Source organism: Leptidea sinapis, chromosome 6 (assembly GCF_905404315.1).
Source record: "Leptidea sinapis chromosome 6, ilLepSina1.1, whole genome shotgun sequence".
NCBI classification, from domain to species: Eukaryota; Metazoa; Arthropoda; class Insecta; order Lepidoptera; family Pieridae; genus Leptidea; species Leptidea sinapis.
In genome coordinates this window covers 7180194-7187438 of record NC_066270.1, presented here as the reverse complement: position 1 = coordinate 7187438, position 7245 = coordinate 7180194, and positions in this window count along the sequence as shown.

Below are 7245 nucleotides of genomic sequence, written 5' to 3'. Positions count from 1 at the left end.
AAAAGGAATTTTAATGTACAAAAGCGAGGAAATAAAAGCGGAACGGTCATGTCGCGGACAGGCAAAGAATATATGATTAAAATCCCCAACGTCATTGCCACACTCACATATATCACTAGGCAAAAGGTTAAGCCTTGCCAGATGCAAGGGAATGCATGCATGGCCCAGCCTCATACGAATAAGAGTCGAAGTGGTAGCTTTACCAAACGTCAGATTTGAAAACCACGGTTTAGGAGGTATATCCACCTGGATCGTGCTGTAATATCGACCTTTAGTCTGACTTGAAGAAAGCCACATGTGTCCAAGAGTTGAATAACTGGGATTTAGGAAGGAGGGCCAAATCACAACAAAAGTTTTGGTACGGAACCAGATCTCCGTCATTGACCGCAGCTTTGGCAAGGCTATCAGCCTTGGTATTGCCAAAGATTCCTGAGTGCCCCGGAATCCAAGCAAAGGAAACTGTGTAATTTTTGCTACAACATTGATACAGTAAATCACGACATGCAATAATGACTGGATGATTGTTACTGCTAAAAGGAAATCTGTCCAAGGCTTGTAGGGCACTTTTAGCGTCGGTAAAAATTATTGTGTTTTTTAATTTCATGATTAAAATGTATTCCAGAGACTTCAGCAGACCAAAACATTCTCCAGTAAATACTGAAGTCTCTGGAGGCAATTTTATTATCTGTACAATGCCAAACTGTTGATGAAAAATGCCAACTCCCACACACTTCTCAGGACCGGGTTTGGAAGAATCACTAAAAACTAAATGGCAATGTTTCCATCGGCTGTCACTGTCAATAATATCCATAAATTTGGCATTGGCAGAAGGATCTTGTTTACAAACACCAAAGTCAAACAAAATAGATGGATTTAAAATTAATGCATCATAGTTAACACAAAATATAGGAAGAAATTGTGATCTATGTGTTGGAGCTTGAAGAGCTAAGTATTTTTGGAGACTAACAATAAGGCATGGCGGCGATTTATGAGCCCAGTACGAATAATCCATACATTCCAACAGAGACCGTAACTTATAGTAAAGAGGATGAGTATAAACTTGAAATGCTCTAAACAGGAACCTGTCACAAAGAAATTGACGTCTGAGGTGCAGGGGGGCTTCAGAACATTCCACCTGCAAAGCGTTAATAGGGCTCGACCGCATAGCTCCCGCAATTATTCTCAGAGCCTTAGACTGGATAATGTCTAACTTATGGAGAGCTACTGCATTACAGGGTTCAAGTATAAATGTTCCATAGTCTAAAATGCTTCTTATTAGAGCATTATATAGAAGCTTTAGAGAGAAAGGATGGGCTCCCCACCAAACTCCAGAGAGACAACGCAGTATGTTTATAATCTTCTCACATTTGGCACTTATATAGTAGCAATGAGGGCTTCCTGTAAGTCTTGAGTCTAAAATTACCCCAAGAAATGTTGCTTCACTTTTAGTGGGAATTCTAATGTTATTATAAAATACAGATACTGCTGGAGGAAGTCTCATACGTGAGAATAAGACTATAATACTTTTAGGAACCGAAAGGCTTAAAGTGTTATTGTCAAGCCAGACTTTTAATAACTTAAGGGAATGTGTCATAGTATCAGACATGTTGTCTACAGAATCACCAGACACATAGAGGAGTAAATCATCTGCATATTGGAGTGTGTTAACTTTACCCTTAAGGGAGGCTTCCAGATCATGAGAATATATATTGTAAAGTAAAGGACTTAAAACTGAGCCCTGAGGTAAACCTTTCCAGGCAATACGGGATTGGTAGGAGTCTCCTGATATTACTTTAAGCATTCTACCAGAGAGAAGATTGATTGTGAAGCTTATAAAAATTTGTGGGATATTCAAATTAATCATTTTTTGTTTCAGAATTGAAAGGTTGACATTATCATAGGCTGCCGACACATCTAAGAATGCCGCTAACACAGATTTATTGTAAGAAAATGCCAATCTTAAGTCTGTCATAAAAATACTGAGACTATCCATTGTACTCCTGCCTTTCCTAAATCCAAACTGGTTTGGTGATAGTAACCCCTTACTCTCAATAAACCATTCTAGTCTAGTTTTAATTAAATGTTCAGAAATTTTGGACATAACTGGAGCTAATGCAATTGGTCTGTATGATGATGGATCATTAATCGGTTTGTTGGGCTTGTGTATTGGGATAACTTCATGGATTTTCCATGATGGAGGAATATTACCTGATGTTAAGATTGAATTAATTAAACTGAGAAAATAAGAAAGGCAGGAATCATTCAGGTTTTGAAAAAAGGAATATGGAATTCCATCACAACCAGGGGCTGAGTCCCTTAGTTTTGAAAGAACCCCTTTGAGTTCTGAAAGGCTAAAGGAAATGAATGAATTGCTACTATCATGCTGGGGGAGGAGAGAAAGCTGTGAGTTAGAAGACATATTATCTATAGATGGGACAAATGGTGGAGCTAATCTGTCAAGAAACAAATCAACTGTACTGCTATCCATAAGAGGAGACCTTGGAGGTTTAAAAGAGGATCTGAATCTACGAATATTTTGCCAAACTTCAGATGGAGAAATGTCTGGTGAAATTGAGGCACAAAAAGATTTCCAGCCATTGAATCTTTTTTGTTTTAATAATTTACGTGTTTTAGTTATAATATTACAAAGAACATTAAAATTTTGTGATGTAGAATTTTCTCTGTAATTTTTCTCAGCTATCGCAGCAGAACACTCACTGTCCCACCAAGGAGGTGATGGAATATACCCATTGCCATTATTATTTTTAATAGGAAAAACTTCCTCAGCAGCCTGTAGTAGGGCCTGTGTAAAAGCTTCATTACAAAGATGATTATTGCTATCATTTAGTGGAGGTATGGTTGATAAATTTTGTTGAACTTTATCTCTATATAATGACCAGTTAGCATCCTTAAGTTTATATTTTAACCGGGAAGGAGACTTTGACAACTTTTCGCTAATTTTTTGAGGAAATGATACAATTAGTGGAAAGTGATCACTTCCATATGAAGACGATAGAGGCCACCAGTTTAATGTAGGGGCAAGGGAGGGACTACACAGGGTTAGGTCTGGTGCACTAATACCCTCATGGGGCTGTGACCTTCTAGTAGAACAGCCAGAGTTTAGAAGGCATAAATTATTATCATCTAAGATGTCTAAGATTCTAGCCCCATAATGATCAGACTTAGAACTTCCCCACATAGAATGTTGTGCATTGAAATCTCCCATGACTAAAATAGGGCGCGGGAGTGAAGATAGAATGCTACAAATATCATCAAAGACTTCAGTGGAAGGGTGAGGTATATACATATTTACAAAACAAATATTATTTACACTAGCAGCAATAATGGAAAATTTATCACTGTGATTAGGGATGGGTATGTGGACAAAGGGCACACCTCCTCTAAGAATTAGTGCAACTCCACCATACCCATCTGTTCTGTCTTCTCTAAGACAGATATGTCCTGGAATTCTAAAATTGAATCCGGGACGAAGCCAAGTCTCTTGAAGAGAGACTGCAAATGGTTTGTAACTATTCAATAAATAAATTAGGTCACTTTTTTTACTATTAATACTCCGGCAATTCCACTGAATCACTAGGGACTGGTTTTGTGGATGGTCCTGACTGGCCATGATTTAAAAAACTTTTCAAAGTAGCAGCATCGTTGGACGGTATTTTAATTATATTAGATTGTGAAAGGTACTGAATGATAGAAATGATGAGATCCTTTGTTATTATTTCTGACAAATCATTGTAATTTTTGAGACAACCTGTAGAAAAGGAAGAAATGTTGCTGTAATCTTGGATAAGCTCTGCATGCGCTTTTTGATCATATCCCTTACTAGAATTTCTGGGACGAACTTTGGGTTTCAAGAATACTGTTTTCCTATATGACTGTGTGGGACTCTTAGAAAGGCTTGTTAAATTATTGGGGTTGGAATACGTAATAGTTGGACCAGTAGGGGCCGATGAAGCAGAAGCAAGAACGTCAGCATAAGATTTCGAAACTGGTGGATGGACTTTACTGGCTTCTGAATAAGATATAGAGTTTCTAGCCATTGTTTCCTTAATAGCTTTTTGTCTAGCATACTCCGGGCACTTTTTGTCGGTTGCGAAATGGGAACCAGAACATAAGATACAGACAGCATCATTCCTTTCAGTCTCACAGCTTATACCTGAGTGGTTGTCACCACATTTGTAACACCTTGGAGTGCCTCTGCATTGCATTTTGGTGTGACCAAAACGGCAACAATTAAAACATTGCAGCGTGGGGAAAATATAAAGCTCTACAGATAAGGAATTGAAACATATAAAGACCCTGGGAGGTAACACCTTCCCGTCAAAGGTTAAAACTACGGTCTCAGTTGGAATGAACTTGGGTGTCTCTCCATCATATACCTTTCGGTTTAATCTCCGAACTTTCAAAATGCTTCCACAGTTCTGCGGAAGCTCAATATTTTTACTATAATATCTTTCTCATCCCAGTCACATGGCACACCTCTCACAATTCCCATGCGGGTGATAGTGAAGGCCGGAATAAATGCTTTGTATTTATTAACATCAAGAGATTTGTGATCTAGAAATGTGTAAGCATCCTGAAATGTTTTAAATTGTAAAGACAACCTATTCCTTCCAATCTTTTTGATGCTTCCCTCTACAATGTTTTTTATCAAACTTTTTTTAAGGAAAAATCCAAATTGTACTGGGTGAATAGATCCGGTTTGATTTGGTAGTAAGATTTTTTGAACATGGACAACATAAGGCGCAGGGTCTGACGCGTGGTAAAGTGACCGAGCAGAACGAGGGTTACTTGTGATATTATTAGACTGAACAGCCTCATTATGGTGGATTTCGGTGTTTTTATCATTAGACTCAAGCATGTTAGGAATAACATTATCCTTCAAATCATTGGGAGAGTATTGGGAATCTGATGGACCCTTATATCTGTGATTTTTTCTCTTCCTTTGATTTCTATCTGAGATTCTCTTTCTTTTAATTGATTTCGTGTTTTCCGAACAGTCCGTATCTATAATTGAACTTTCCGTTTCCATTCCCGACGCATCTATTGTGACTACATGAGACACCTGGAGGGATGCCCCTCCAGGGTCTTCGGGCTCCAACATGGACGCCAAGAGAAAAATTCTATTTACATATAATACAATAAAATGACTTACCAGGTGAAGAGAAAAAAACTAAAACTATAAATAATAAACACTAACTACTTATATATACACCTTACAACTTAACTGATCCTATAATATCAAATTAATTTAACTTTCAAAAGTTTTGCCAAAAAAGGACGTCCGCCTACTTCTAAACTTCCCGCCTTTTTTTCATCCATACACTTATGGATTCTTATTATAATTTATATTGAGTAATGAGCATTGGACTTTTAGTGTTTTCAGTTTTAATATAAGATACTCTGTGGTTTTGACTTATAGAGATAACAAACCTATTATGGTATTTAGGTAGACTCAAACGACTCGACGAGTATAAATGTGTATAATGATTAATGGTACAGAACACTATTACTTACTAGGACTCTGAGCATTAATTTAAAGCCTGGAGAGCGCGCATTTTAATTGAACATTTTTTATGTAGTGGCACTCTTTCATGCAGTTAGCAGTGCGATAGAAAGAGACTACATACGGCAGTCGACTTCAATTCAAATCCACATGTAGCCTTTTTTTCCAGTAAGCTATCTAAGTAAGCACTATTGCTTGCCAATATAATATCGACAAAATACTACAAATAATGTAAGAATCATATTTTCACGTCTAAGTATGTGATACTAAATATTTATATTTACGACAGTTGAACCAGTAAGTAATTTACAAATAAATAAAATTAATTAATGTTTTGCATTTTAAGAGAGGTGATATATGTGTCTGTCTCTTTTCAGTACATTGCGTTTCACGTATGTTGGAAAAGTCAAGCCAATGCGGTATAGCTAAAATTATTCTGACTTCTTTGCTTTGAGTCTTTTTGAGTATATTTAATGGTTTATATATAGAAATTTTTTAAGGAAGAATATTATATTGTACTACAATAACCCATGTCTGGTGTAACGTAAAATAACGAAGGTATATCACCATTACATGTATTAAAACTGCACAGACTTATTATTATAGCAGCCTTAATTAGTGAAAAGTGATATACCGCTGTATCAATTAAGTTCCTTCTTTTGAACTATCGAGAAATTGTGCGACAATATCGAATTTCTTAAATTTCGACAAGTCGATTCTAAGTATGATTATAATGTGACAGTGCTATTCAATCTAGAGCTGTTTATGGGCCGCGAAATGTAGTACGTAGTTATGGAAACGTAAAATATATGAATATACCTATATAATATTATAGGTTCTTATAAGTAAATAACACCAACATCTTGGCAGAAATATCCAAGTTGCGGCCCGCCCTTAATTTATGATAGGTATATTTTGGTCGTCGTTATAATGATATCAGGAATATTTTTTTAACGTGTAACGGAAATATTGATTACTGGACTGCGCAAAAAGGATTTGTATGATTTTCGAGTACATGTATACAGGGCCCCTGAAAATCAGTTTCTTTAAAAAAAGGTCTAATGTTTATAATTCTATTTTTCTAAATACCGAGTTTAAATAGATTGAATAATAAAAGGTCTGGCTTAATGATAAAACGAAAAATATTTTCTTTCGCTGTTTACCGTTCTGACCTTACCTAACCCATATGATTTACCAACAATAGGGGCGTTAATGGCCACTAATCTACTCCCAAAGATTTCAATAAGGAGTATACCTAATATAACGGAATATACCTAATAAGAAGGAATCACAAAAAAATATTTTATTACACAAATATTAATAACATAGTAGCAATTACAAATTGTTATTGATATATTTTGTATACATATGTGTATTTAAATATAATACTAATTAATTAAATTAAATTAATAATCACCGCATGAACAATTCTATTATTTTTTTCATACTCCAAAAGTTGCCTTCAATTAATTCTCTTAAATCAATTTCGGTCAAAAAGACAGTTTCCAATTATACTTACTCAAAAAATGGGAATCTTGAATCTCAATAGTTTTAGCATGGTTATTAGAGTAATGGAAATTCCTGTGATTGGTCAGCTACTCATACAGGTTTCATTTAGTATTCTGAAATTTTCAGTCATACCTTGTGCACCACACTAAAATCTAAAATGTATGAGAGCTGGTCCAATACTCTTGAGTAACTTCTTAAAGTTCTCAAAACTT